We start from the raw sequence: 15,264 nt of genomic DNA on the forward strand, positions 1-15,264 counted from the left end.
TGTGAAAAATTCATTGAATCATATGACAAGACAGCAAACGCATTGCCTTTCTTGTGGGCCAAAATAGAGGGTAAGGGGATTGGCAAGGGGGCGGTAATGATAACCAGGCCTAAAACAGATGCCAGGGCCAACATTTCAGCTTACCAGACTGGCCACGCCCCCTGCAACCCCGCTTGCCCCCGCCTTGTTTTGTGCATTATTTTGGCAAGGGGTGCCACTGAAATATTGCGTATACGCAGTGGGGTACTGGCTGGGAAAAGCGTTCGGAAAATGGCTAAAAATCATGCAGAATGGAGAACTAACGATGCCCAGGCCACGACTTTAAAACAGCCTTATCAGCTGCAGCTGGAAAAGCGAGCAGAGAAAAGTGGTCACAGAAAAATACAACATTCGGCAAGGTGGGTGGGGGCTAGGAAAATGGGGGCGGGGCTTGGAAAATGGGGGCGGGGCTGGGGAAAATAGAGAAAGGGGTCGGGCGGAGATAGTTTTGAATTTCATAAGTCCTCTGGGAGGCGGAGGCGATGCACTAATGGCTTCAGTCGGCTCTATGTTCGCAAAACTCAATTATTAATGAGCATGCAGATATGTGGGGGCCAAGGAGTGCTTTCCGTTTCCCACAAGGAAAATCAATGGGAAATTAGGAAAACAAGCAGGCCGAATTGCGCCATTTATGTTGGGGAAATTATGAAAAAAATAAAAATAAATATCGAACTATAAACAAGGTCTTCTATAAAGACAGATATTGAATGGAAAGAAAAATAAATATAGGCTGTTTTACCTACTTGACCATCTAGTTTTTGAGCAAGAAATGATTTATCTAAAAAATTCCGTAACTCTGTTGCGACCTTGCAGTGGCTTTAATTTGAATAATCTACAAAAAGCCACAATAGCAGCTCCCACACATGTCAAAATCAAAAGTATCGGCTTGGCGTATTTAACTTTTCCAGCTTGGCAGCTTTTGAAGTGGAATCAACCGCAGACAAAGACGCCCACAGACACACAGATACGCACGCACACAAGTAATCTTTTGATTAGCCAAGTTAAGGCGAGGGCCGCAATGTGAAAAACCGGAGCGATGGAAACTACGGCAACTGCAGGGGCGAAGGCGGAATGCGGAAAAACATCAAACGATGTGCTAGTGGCACCTGCAATATTTTCAAGAACTTATCTAGCTTGAAGGCTTTAAGGTGCTGGAAACTGCAGACAGTTGTCTTCAGAAAAATATAAGAAAAACTGCTTTAAATTAGGGAGCTGTATTGTTTCGTGTAGCTTACAAATAGATAAACACTTACTAACCAACTAAGAAATAGTGCTAAATTTTCAAGAACTGATCTATCTTAAAGGCTTTCGATTGTTCACACTATACCATATACAGTTGTCTTGAGAAAAAATATATAAAAGTATTACAAATTTTTATTACTTATATACAAATAAATAGATTAACACTACGAACCCACTAACTAACTAAGTAATAGTGCCTCCTCCCACATTTTCAAGAACTTACCTATCTTAAAGGCTTTTAGATTGTTCACACTATATACAATTGTCTTCTAAAATATATAACCAAAATGTAAAAAAAAAATAAAATAAATTGTTTTTCAAAACTTTTACTTTATTTTTTATATATTTTATTTTTATATATATTTTTTTATTAGTGAAACTATTTGAACACAGCTGCATAGTAAATAGGTTTTTAGACCATTTCCCTGTTTTTTCTCTGCAGCACTTGCTGCACCACAACCACTTAAAAGTCCAGCAAAGGCAAAAAAATGTCGCACGCATTTTAATATATTTTTTAATGCCGGCAGCAACATGTACAACAGCAACATGTACGGCAGCAACAAAGACGGGCTCGGGCGTCAATAATACGCACTTTGTTTCCACACACCGACTTGCCACCCCCTTTTTTTGTAGCCCACTTTTAGGAGGACAAGCCAAATAAAAAGAAATCCAGCAGTAAAGACACTGAGCGAAACGTAGAGGCAGGAAATGGAACATTCAAACAAATTCAACAAAAAATGTTTACTTATTTTACTTGTATAATTGTATTAATATTAGGGAAAAATCGTATTTTGAATATTATTTGATTGTTATCTTAACATAACATTTTATTGATTGGTTCCTTTACTACTTTTCAAATGAAATATATGTCGCCCAATTTTTGAATAATTTTTCTCGCAGTGCAGAGTAAAAAAATCAACATTTCGCGACATGGTACGCTGATAAAAATGACAATTGATGGGCGTACGTGGGCTCATTGGGGCATGGGCAATTGCTGAGTTATGTTTTATGACGAATGGCATGCTGGGGCGTAGTCCGCAGGGGGTGGTTCCCCAAAACACGCCCACCAATTGCCGCAGCCCCGGAGATTTTGTACCAGGGACAAGAAGTTGCCAGGGTAGACAGCAAAAACAAACTTAAAGGTGGACCCAAGGCAGACCGAAAGAGGCCCCGGAACGTCAAGTAAATTAATTGTAAATACAATATTATACTTTTAATAATTTAACTCTGGTCCTGGCAGCATTTTGTCCTTAAATATTTCGGGTAGCATCATCAGCATATTCGGCCCACTCATTTTATATATATTTTTTTGTCGATGACTTGTGTACTTTGTGCAAAATGTTCGCCTAATTCTGAATCCTGGGTCAAGGGGATTTTCGCCCAATCAGCATTTTTCGCCTTGTGAAAACACTTCCTCTCCCGCCCAATTTTCTTTGGATTTTTTTTTTTGCTTTTTGCCTGAAATTTTAGATTTGCTTACGTTTTTATTTGCCAATTTTTCTGTTGTCTTTTTTCGCGCATTTTGTATTCCGCTTGTCATTCATATTCGAGAGCTTCCTTTTTGCCGCTTGTTGTTGTCACTTTTGCTGCGGTAAGCGTTACGTGTCCTGCTTAACTAATCAGATATAAACATCCATATATAAGGCATTCACACTCGCATTCGCACGCCCTGGGGACAAGGCCGAAAAAAGGAAGAGCCCCGTGAAATGGAATATGATAAAATGAATTTCAGTTACTGCGCACGGTTGAAAAACAATCCATCATCGATTACCTCCTTTTTGAACATGCTTTTTTGATTAAAAAGTTAAATTTAGAACTCTCAATAATCCCGGTATTTTACATTATTTAAAATAATAACTAAATATAACATAAGAAATTATAAATTATAAATAAATATATAGTTAAATAGGTGGATTCCCTAATACTCAAATTTAAATTTAAAGATGAGAATAAATCTCTTTTGTTCTTTCACTTTTTTTCGGAGTGCATTCGGCGGCGGTGCATCTATGCCCAATTGTGCGGATTGTCAATCGCATGCAATTTAAATAAATTGAGTGTTTTATTGGGTTTTCAATTTGATGCCCACCGCACAGCATTGCTCCGCATTTCCCCATTGTTCCTATTAATCATCGTCGATTGTGCGGCGGCGGTTTTTCCAACGATTGCCAAATCCAAATCCCAATAAACCCAAGTTAGAATATTTTTCGGCTCGCAGAAATAATCAGCATGCCATGTACACGTTATGGCGTGCTTGCAATTAATACCCGCCCATTAAAATCAATATTTTTTCTGGCGATTTCCCAAAATTTCCTAAATGTTGCCTGGAATGCAATTAGGGAAAGGTGTTGAGGGATTGCTAATCGATTCAATTGTGGTCGAATGCAATCCGCGTTCGAATCAATTAGTTTTCAACGATAATGAAAGCTTTGCTACTATTTTAGCTCCAACTGGCTTTCTTGTTTACTGGATGTATTTATTGCAAGGAATGAGCAAATGTGATTTTAAAATTTTCAGAAATTATTTCCAGGGACAGTGTGACCATATGCTTGAAGCATGCAAGCATTGGTGTTTTTGTGTGTATTAATTATGGTGTTTTCTACATGTTTTTGGTTTTTAAGTATTTTAACTGTGTGTGTGTGTTTCCTTAAGCTTTTATTATTTGGTATGCACTTTTTTTCGGCAAAATACAGTCAATTTCCTTAAATTGAAAAACTCTTTTTTGCCACTCCCCCTCATTATCATTAGTTGCCCATTTTCGTTACCATTTTTTGTCGTTGCTGCCATTATTTTGTGGCAGTGAAATGTGTTCAACATATAAATATACAAATTCATTAAAACGCAACAGCAGAGCGAATTAAAAGAAAGAGATAGCATTTTGGATGGCGAGTGTTGACACAGTGCGACTGTAAAAATTACATTTGTATTTTATTTTTCACAAAAAAAAATGTGTGCTCGCTTTTTTCTTGTTGCCCATAATACGGAGTAAATAAATGTTTTCGCAAATTTGTTAGTGCGGGCTGCCTTAATATTTTACACGAGTCCAGGCGGCCATAAAAAATTCGCAGTATCATTATAAATTTTTAACAATTGTGACAATTGTTGTTGCCAGGACAACGCACACACCATTGTGTCCTGCATCCTGTTTCACGCCCCTACACAGCTGCAATTTTCACACGCTTGTTTGGGTTTAACAAAAGCAGCGGTGCCACAAAAAAAATAAATAAAATAAAAATAATAATAATAATCATCATCGCCACAGCCAAAGTAGAAAAAAATGCATTTTAAATCTGTTTATCACCAGAATTTAAGTTGACATTTGCTGAGCACATGGTTAAATTAGTAAAGCTCATTATGGGAGGGAAGTAATTTTAAACGTGAAAAGGTGTGGGCAAAAGGATATCAAATTCAAGGGAAAATATACGGAATTAAGAGGGAAAACTTCCCATTCTAGCTGCATAATTTTTATGTGCCAAGTGTTTTTGCTTCTTCGATTTTCCTAGCCCTTCGATGACCCAATGAACTTTTATTTTTCCTTTCGAACGAGAACCCTTGCCAAATGTATACACATCTTTTTACATATTTTCCTGCGAGCTGGGCAAAAATAAATAAAATTCGAGTTATAAACAAAGGCAAAAATGAAAGGGAAAAACGAAGGCAGGAATCCGAATGCAAAGAATTGATGCAGAATTCGAATAATTTTATGGCATATTTAAGTGTCTGCATAATTTGCTCTCGAAATGCCGTGCTACCCATCTCTTTCCCCGCCTGCTTAGCCATCTCTTTCTAGAGATGAGCACGTGATAAGATTACGAAATGCCAATCGCATGTGAATCGACCAAATTTCCATGAATATCTGAGAACTCCCAGTTTCTAAGCATGTCCTTAGAATGTGCTTCGATCCTTTACTCTTTCGTTGTACTCCTTTACTTTTAGCATGATTTCAAAGTTGCATTTCTATTGACTTAATCCTAAAAAATACCACAGACAGTGTGACCATACAGATGTAATATTCAGGCATTTGTATTTCAGTTAGCATTTCGTTGTGTATAACTATATTTCCTTTATTGGCATTATAGTTGTTTAAAACGATTATAAACTATAACTTTTGTAAGATAAATTTAATCATTCAAGGAAGTTTCATATATTTTTGACCATCTCTATTTTTGCGGCCGGCTTTGCTGTGCAGTTTGGCAGCCCCCGTTTGCTTTTCCACCTCCCATTTCCCATTTCATTTTTCCGTTTCTATGCCTGTGGGTTTTCCTCTGTACGAGTAGGTGTGTGTGTGCACATGACATGAAGCACAAAAGGTTCAACTGACTGTAAAACGCTTAAATTGATTTAAATGCAAAGTCGACCCGAGAGTCCGAGTTTGAGTCCAAAATGAATGAATGAGCGAATGAATGAATGAGTGGAGTAAGTGATTGGATAGTCAACGGGTTGCCCCCGCCCACTATTTTTCATTTTCCTGACCATTTTCCAGCTTTTGACTGGCCCTCGAGGCTATTTTCGTTTTCGCCCCTTAGCTTTCTTTAATCAAAAGTGCCAAAGGAGCGCTAAAACGTGGGAAGCCCTATTTTCGACCAGTGTATGCACTCTTAGGGAAAAAATATTAGTATTCATTTATGACACGATATACATTTGACTTCAAATGCCTATAAAACTAGGCCTCAGCTAGTGATAAAAAATATCATTTTTGCAAACCTAAATATTATATATTTAGCACCAGTTTTCTTGTAATGAAAATTATACCTATTAGAAACCATAATTCTGAGCACAACTGCATGTGTGCAAAACTTTGGCCGCACAACATGGCGAAAAAAAAATGAAGAGGGGGAAAAGTTTGTGAAGTTTGTGCGTGAAGCTCAATGAGCTCAAAAATCTCTTTTTAATACTTGGGCATAACTAAATTAACAAAGCATAAGTACAAACTAAGCTGGTCTGGGTGTGTGTGTGTGTGCGAGTGTATCTGTGTGTGTTTGTCTGCGCCTGAAGTTTGGCTTCATTTAACAATTTTAGGCAAATTAAATTTCGGGCAGCCTGCAAGCCAAAGCAATTTCCCAGCTACAAATGAGCAAGAATTTTCCGGGAGAGGGTGGCATTTTCCAGCCGACGTTTGCCCGGCATACAAGCATATGCATAAGTCAGCCAAAAATAAGATTTAAAAGCTTAACGCGTGCTAGAAAAACTTAAGAAGAGATTTTATTTCGAGCTTATAAAACCAAATGTTTTAAGTTTTTAAAATTTTTTTTCTTTAAAAAAATGTTGATTTTAAATAAACTAAAATATATATTTAAAAAAATATATACACATCATTTTATTTTATTTTTTATTTTTATTTTTTGATAGTGTGCTTACATAAATATTTTGTATTTTTAAACCGAAATTAAATTTTCTTCTTTTTTGTTTTGACTATGATATATATATATTAAATAATATTTATTTGATCACATTTATTTTGTACAAATATATTCTATTTTTATATAGAATTTAAATTCGAATTGTGTTTATTATTTTCTTTAAAGCCCGTAATTAAGGAGTCTATTAAAAGCGCGGTTTTCAGGGCAGGTTTGCAACCTACATTTTTAGTTTATTTTTGTGCCAAACTAAAACAAAATGCGTTGCGCAATAAGATGGACAGGAACACGGCCAGGATGTCGGCAAATAAACGCTTGTAGGTTGTATAAAAATTGTATATGCAAATGAAGGCAAACAACAGAAACAGACAGGCGGTGCAGAAAAATAAAATAAAAAAATATATATAATTTTTTTGTTTCCCACTCTGTTGGCCCCTAATGTGGAGGTGAAATGGACAAGGGCAGGAATCCCGGCTTCCTGGACGGTGTCACTCGGTTTAAGGCTGCCAGGACCCTTCTGGGATAACGAAGGATGAGTGGCAAACTTTTTTTTGTGCCGGCCTTTTATTTCTGCTTTATTTTTGTTGGTATTTTTTCCTGCTCAAATGTATATATGTACATATTTTTTGTCCCTTGTTTTGTATTCCGTGACTCCTCCTCGTGACTGAGCCTATGAATTGAATTATTAAGCATGCTCTCTCGCTGCCAGGTCATTCAAATGCAGAAAGCGCCGGCAGCCAGCGACGCGATTTTCTGCTCAAATGGAGGCACAAACTTCAGACAAAAAACAAGAAAAAAAAGCTGAAAGAAAACCCTGCCGGAAAAAAGCAGAGAAACATTTTCGGGACGGCAAAGTGAAATGAAAATGCTACCCGGCAAATAAATGAAAATTAACCAAAGCGAGCCGGACTCAACTCAATCGCAGCTCAACTGAAGCCCCTTTTTTGCCAGGCAACCGGCTTTAAAAATAATTAAGTTAAGTAAGGCCTAATTTTTTAGGCTTTTTTTTAGTTTATTGGAGGCTATTTTAAGAAAAAGATGAACTATCTTAAATAAAAATGTTTAAAATATCTTAATGATTGAGAAAACATCGACAGCTATCGATATTATCGATAATATTGAATATCAGTTAAAAACAAAATATTTGGCTGAGCATTACTATCGATAAGCGCGAACCATCGATGATTGCTACACTTTGATACCTTACTAAACACGATACTATCGATAACCCAAGCTAGGACTGGAAAACTACTATCAAAAGGGGTTTAAAACTGCGAAAATTACATTAAATGACTTTAATTAAAGTTCTGTCCTATGCAATAAAAATTGATCTAGGTCAGAAATATTGGGCAAAGAGAAAACTGCAGTTTTCTTCGATATAAAAGCTCCCGTGATGACCGAAAACTTTGCCCTTTGGTCAACTCGGACTGCATAGGCGTAAAAACAAGAAAAAGAGCAACCTAAATGTATACATAAAATAGGAATAAAAAAAAAAAATTACAAACAAGGACAGAAACTTTTCTAATCTAAAAAAGCACAAAGGCAAACACCAGGCGTCGGTGGGCGGCGGCCAGTGGGCGTGGTGGGGGGGTTGGCCATTGTGGAGTGTAGGCCAAGTGCAAAATAAAATTATGGTATTAAATTTTCATGTCAATTACAAACGGCGACAGCCAACAACAGCTTAAAAAAAAAAAAAAAAAAAAAAAACAACGAAGGGAGCGACCGAGGCGGAGTGGGCCGGAAAACCCAAGAAGCTGGCCATAATAAATGACTCCCCCCCGCGGGGAAAATTCCACACCCCTGGAAAGCCACCCAATGAAAAGCAGGTGTCAAAAGCAAGTGGCGCACTTGCAATTACAACAAAAAGCAGCAGGAGCCGCAAAAAGGCACGCAAAAATTTAAATGAAAACCCAAGAAAATGCAGAAATTATGGCGCACTTTTTGGGGCAGGGGCAGAGGCCAGGAACTGAAGCCATAATTTCCCAGTTTGCCACGGACTAGGTTTTTAGAAATTTCATTTAAAATGAGTTACTTTCTTTTCATAGCAATTAGGGGTTTTTACATAGTTTTTTTTTTACTATACATAAATTAGGTTTTTATATTATCCCCATATCTGTTAAATAAGTTAAAAACTAAACCCATGTAAATAAGCTACTTTAAATACTCAACTTATTTTTGAATTTTAATTGCAAAATATATTTATCATAATTCATTGCCTGAATGCCAGGTGAGCATAATTGATTTGAGTAAAATGAATGTTGAGCTTATTATTTCAGCTTTTTACAGAGGTAACAATCGATTTTCGAATTTTAAAGGGCGATTTCCTTGTTTTTTTCCAATCGTGGAAAAAGTTTTTGCTCTAGTTTCCTGTCTATATGCGTACTTTATAAATACAAATATTTAGGTATTTTTCACTTTTCGCCAAGAGCTTCTTCCCGCTTTCCAAAGTAGGTAAAAAACTTTGCCGTTTCCTCTTCTCCATTTGGCCACCTACTTTTGGCCAAAACCAAGAGCTTCCAGCATTTTTTCGCATTGCCGTTTATTTCCCTTTTATTTTGTTGGCCAATTTCCGGTAATTCAGTTTTATGCAGCAAACTTTTCTATTTTTTCCCGCTTCGCTTTTCGCATCGCATTTATAAATAAATATGTTTTTCTGTTTTTTTTTTTTGTTGCGGGAGTTGGGTGGGTGGTTGGGTGTTTTATTTTTTCTGTTACCCAAGGTCATTGAGATGTGTAAACTTTTGCCCATTTGCAGTTGGGCGAAGCAACAAATGATGATGAACATTTTTATGGGGCAGCACAGTGCGTTTCACGTCGTTAAATCACTGGCTGGGGATCAGAGTTGAGAAGTCTGTAAAGTTGTGTGCATTTTTACGGATTCCATTTGCCATTTGGCGAATGTTCGCTGGATTTATTATTCCACTTTTGAGTTCTGCTCGTGCTTTCTGCTTATCGATTATTAAAGTTTATTTGCCGGCATAAAAATAACTATATTCTTGAAGTTTAAAGTTGATAAAATTTGAAACTGAGCATAACAAATGCTTATTACAATTTAAAAATTATCTGGGCACTTAGAGCTCCTATAGAGTTTAGCACTTGACCTACAATTATGAACTGCACTGTCCACCTAATATCTGCACCCACTTTAAATTGACTTAGATAATTTGCACTTTCACAGCATCACACTGCCACGCCCACCAGCCGCACCGCCCCCCATACCTTTGGCATACTCTTAATTTGATTAGAAAAGTTTCGACTTGGAAAATCTGAAATTTTATGACTTGAGTAACGCTAGAAAAAATTTCGAAACACCAAAAAAAAAAGCGAGAAAGAGAGAAATATTTTTGGTCTGGTTTGCTGAGGTTTTCCACCCACACTTTCCCGAATTTTCCGACCCACCACACCCCGGGCCACCCCTTTGGCTACTCGCTATTACCCGTTCTTCCTCGTCAGTTGCTTTGTTGTGGTCTCAACTTGAAAAATTTGATTGGCAAACAAGACTTTTTTTTGTTGCTGTTGGTTTTTGTCATTTCTGGCAATTGGCTAAAAGTTAATTGAGTGGTAAACTCAGAGGGGGTTTTCCACACAGACTCTCAAGCGAATCGCTCGGAAACTACAATTAAATTGTAGAAGAATTTAAACCAAGCCAAATCCCCTTCTGTCGGAGGTGAAGCCACAGAGTGGAACTGGAATTCATTGGTTCTCATTTTTCCCCGATTTTTATCATGACCTTGGCCAACTGGAATGCAATCCCAGTTTAATAAAAATAATTAAGATATATCGATGTATGATATAGATATTAATTTAGGAGGGAGAGTTATACAAAGGAGAACTTAAAATTAAGAAATTATAATTTATACTGATTGGAACATTTTATTGATGCCTAAAGCCAATTGGTTTATAATTAGCTATGTATATATTTTTTTAATATTCTAAAAATATATTTTAAGTTTGACCTTTTGTGATTTGGAATACCATAAGTAATTAGAGTTTCTCTAATTGGTTTATGGCCTTTGAATGTGTTTTCCCAATTGGAAGTGGGTAACAAGCCTTCCCAATTAAATGTGCCATATCTTATAAGACAATACTTTTTTCTGGCAGAACCAATTGGTATACAAACAATTTTTATTGGGAAGATTTTTTCAATTATGTCATTAAGAAATTTTAAAGTAATAAGTAATAGAGATTTGAAAAGTATTGGTTTCTGCCCTTTTTCCAATTGGAAGTGTGTGATAGGCCTTCCCAATATACGAAACGATATATCATATCTAATAAGACTAAATTTTTTACTAGAACAACTAATTGGAATTAATTTCATTTCGATTGAGATGATTTTTTTACAAATTTTAAATTATATATCAATAAAAAATGTAACCGAGTTAGGTAATAGAGAATAAATAATAGAGATTTAATAGGTATTTTCCATAAAGAACACATTTTTCCAAGACGACTAAGCACTTAGTTATTCAATTGATTTGCCAAAATGTGAATACGCAAAGGCTAATAAAATATTAAAGCACTAAATACATCAAAAAGAATTCCTACAGTTCGCCGTAGCCTGGCACTTCTGGTCATTCCATTAGCAAGGTCCGGAAGCGGAATACGACCTCTGACCCGTGGCAAAAAAAAGATCGCCCACCTACCCACTTTTTTTCGCCCACATTTATGACGTGGGCGCCTCTGCTAATTGACTTGAAACATTTTTACCATGTACCAACGCCACATAAAAAAAGTTCCAAGTCATTTTGCATTGATTGATTGATTGATTGATGGATGGATTGGCTGATTGGCCGGGCTAGGATTTCCCCTGCACTCGCCAGCAACAGCGCCTTAAATGCAAGACAAACAAAGGGAAGAGCTTGGGGGAAAATAAAGCATAGCATACTTAGCTGCATCAAATATGGAGGAGAAACATTTTTGGGTCTCGGGTAAAAGTCCTCGAGCCGGGCTCAGACCTCTTAACCCCTGCCAGACCCTCTGGGCCTCTCTTCGAGTTTACCTTTCGAGCATAAAACCAACTTTGTGAGGGCTGCTTTAAAGGCGAAAGGAGCGAAAAGCTTAATGCTGGGAAATATTAAATATATATATGTATCATATTAAATATGATAATAGAAGAGCTAAGTGTTTAACACATTTCTGACTTGAAAGGGGCAAGAACACTAGGCTTAAATTAGATTTTATAGTATTCTTAAGAAAATTAAAGTTTAAGTACCAAAAATCCGCCAAATTATGGGGATTATTTGGAGTTCCTCCAGCACAAGTGCCTTAAAAGCAACTTACCATAAAGGAAAATGTCCAGGAAAAATGTGGAAAGTCGTTCACTGCTGTATTTTCTTTTTTCACCTTTTTTTTTCTGCGCTCCTGCTGCTGTTGTGGCCAAGTGGAAATCGTGTTTGGCCTTGGCGCCGCTGCCTGGCTCGGCCCCCTTCCAAAAAAACGGGTTTATGTCGCCAGCTTCAACTTCTTTAAATTGCTTTTATTTTTTTAGTTGTATGTGGTTTTTTTTATGTTGCAGGTGCAACTTGTGTCGGATGCTGGATGAATGGGCTGGATCTTTATTTTTTTCCGCAGACCGGTTGCACAGGAAGTTGGCCAACACACACAGAAACACAGGGGCGCACACACAATAACAAAATAAAAGTCGTTTTTTTTTGCGTTATAAAGATATATACTTAGGGGATTTTTGAGAGATTTTTCGAGATTTTTCAAGATTTTTTCGTGATTTTTTCAAAATTTTTTAAAGATTTTTTTTTGAGATTTTTTAAGATTTTTTGTAATATTTTTTATGAACATTTCCTAAGACATTTTCGGTACTTTTATATATATTTTATATGATATTTTTGGTCTTGTTTTTCCTTCGCCTTGCGACTTATTTTTGAGTAATTCTAGGAACAAACACAGATAGCACTCTCAAAAAATTGGCTTTACGGGTTGTTGTGGTGTTTTTTGTTTCATTGAATTTGCCGTTGTTGTTGTGGTTGTTGTGGCTCTTGCTGCTGTTGCTGTTGCTGTAGTTGCTGTGGCTGTGTGTTGTTGTTGCGGCGAGCGTGACGCACCCGAATTACACGACTGTCTGAGGAGACGGCGGCACACGTACTAAAAACTTGTTATAGGAAAATCGCTCTGGGGCCGCCGCCGCTGCGCGCCTCTGCCGGCGTCGGCGCTGGCCGCGCTGCCGGCGCTAACAGCGGCACACGCGCATGCAAAAGCCATGTTACAGCGGGCCCCAAAACTGTTCCCGCTGTTGGGGCCGCCGAGGGAAGTGTTCCCCCCCCCCTGCGTGAGTGTGAGTGTGTGTGGGGGGGGGGGGGGGGGGGGGGGGGGGAGTTCGCGTGCCGCTGCTAAAAATAAAACAGCCGAGCGTTGCTCCCTCTCTCTCGCTCCGCGCGAGGCCCCTCTCTTTCTGCCGGCCGTCAGGCATCTTGTACTAAATCTAAACGAAGCGCCGCGAAGGCAGCTTCGTGTGCCCTCGAAAACCAGGTCGTCGGCTGTCGCTCGGCTCGGCAGCCCTGTTAAGGACAGCTAACAGAGCTCTGTTGTCGCTAACAGCGGCCACCCCCGCGCCCCCTCCCCACACAGACCAAGGTATCGGGGGGCTTAAGTGATATTATAGCCCGGTATAAATTAGCCATCGGGCCCCGGCGCATTAAGATCTTGATTGGTGGCCGGCAGATGCAGTTCCAAAAAAAGTGGCAAGAGCGGAAGTGCCGCACAAAAGTGACAGCGGCAACAGCATGCCCCACATCGAAGCGCGCACGGATATGTGCCGCATCTACAGCCGGGCCCAGCACGATAACCTTCGGGGTTGCCCTTAAAAAACACTCCAGTTTGCCCAAGAAGTTGGGGTTCCCAATAAAAAGTAGTGGGTTTAAAAAAAATATATTTTAAAATTTTGGTTTACTTTTTTTTGGATCACGTCTGGGCTAAAAATCTGAGTCAATAAATGTGTACAAAATTGTGGAATTATTAAAATTATCCTTATTTTCATATTAACTTTGCAAATAATATAAAAATAATTACTTCAACTTAAATATTAAAATTTTTTATTTTTATTAATTTGGCCCACCATATTTTTTGCCATATAAAATGAATAACTATCTGCAAAATATTGAAAGTAATATAATCATCTTAATAGTAAATTACTATTCATTTTATATGGTATTATTTATTTTATTTGAAAAATATTGCAATAAATGAAACTATATTAATTTAAATAGTATGATTTTTTTTAAATTATTTTGTCCAACATATTTTTGAAATTTAAAATACATTATAAAATATCTATTTAATATTAAAAAAAAAAACATAATCATAGTAATAGTAAATTACTCTTCATTTTGTTTGCTTTTATTTGTTTATACTCAACGTTCCATAACCATCAAGTTGGTAGATCAACATTAATAAATATATGTTGTACTAAAAAAATGTATTATTTGCCATATTTCAAAGTACTCCAGTAAATATACCTAAATTAATTTAAATATTACGATTTTTTAAAAAAATTTGCAATAAATCAATAATTATATATATTTATATATTGATTAAAATTTTGTTTGGTATTAATTGCTGTAATTTGATAATTTAAGATAATATTTTAATAATAATATTAATGAAATTATTTTTATTATATTAATATTTTTTTTATATTTTTTGGCTTTACATATTTTTTGGAATATTTGGCATTGTTGTATTTGTAAAAATGTAAAAATATAATTATTTTAATTTTAATATTGTTTTTTTTAGTAGTACATATTTTTTGAAATATTTGTGTATTTCCATATTATTTTAAAAATTGTTTTTTATTTTTGTATTGTTATAATTATTATTACTTCGTAGTTTTTTCAAAATAAGTAAACTAAATTAAACACTTACAAATCCCGTATAAATATCTTGCAGAGGTGCAATACCATTTGCTTGACCTGGGCTGTTAATAGGTGAAGTCATATATCGGCGGAGGCATCCCGCGGGGGAGAAGTGTTATATGGGAAGGCGAACTCTTGACATTGATAAGACAAACTGGCATAAAGAGTCCCACTGCCACTTCCATTTCCACCGGAGAATGGGTCACCCAAATGCTGGGAGAGCACAGTGGGAGTCGGAAAAGTGTTCTTGCCTATCGAATAAATTACTATAGCAAATAATACCCTTTATTAAGGTCTAATACTCTGTACATCTTACTCTTAAAATTTAAAAGTTCTTAGCTATTTTTTATTTTAGGTAACTCTCAGGTTGTTTAATACTATAGATTTTTTAATTTCTGATGGTGAAAATAATTTATTTTTATTTTATTCTCATTTTTGTTACAGTTTTATTTATAGAGCTCTTAAATTGCTGTACCTTTGACAGAGTCTGGCTAGGCGTCACAGTTTTCCCGGCGATATCGTGACCAAGCACTTGAAAGCGATTTTCCCCTTTCGCCAGCTTTCCCAGTTCGAAGAACTATTGACAATTCACGTTGCGCTCTTATTTTTTCCTGCGATTGGGAATGGGGTTAAAAATTTAAATAAAATGCGCATGCAAAAGAAGAGGAGGTAATGTGAAGAATACACAACAGATGTTTACAACAAAGGCCAGGCCCATAATTAAAAGCTGGCCCAGAATGCAACTGAGAACTTTCCATACTCCCAGC

At 36.9% G+C, this 15,264-nt stretch overlaps 1 protein-coding gene across 1 annotated transcript in view; it reads right to left on the minus strand.

Annotated features, from left to right (window-relative positions):
• LOC108025854 (irregular chiasm C-roughest protein) overlaps nt 1–12,717 on the minus strand; it is a 46,152-nt gene extending 33,435 nt beyond the window's left edge. The window contains exon 1 of the mRNA XM_017096522.2: nt 11,916–12,717. The gene's annotated coding sequence lies outside the window, so the exon portion shown is untranslated. The remainder of the gene's footprint in view (nt 1–11,915) is intronic.
• Between the last annotated feature and the right edge of the window lie 2,547 nt (nt 12,718–15,264).

The sequence above is a fragment of the Drosophila biarmipes genome, chromosome X (genome assembly GCF_025231255.1).
Source record: "Drosophila biarmipes strain raj3 chromosome X, RU_DBia_V1.1, whole genome shotgun sequence".
Lineage (NCBI taxonomy): Eukaryota > Metazoa > Arthropoda > Insecta > Diptera > Drosophilidae > Drosophila > Drosophila biarmipes.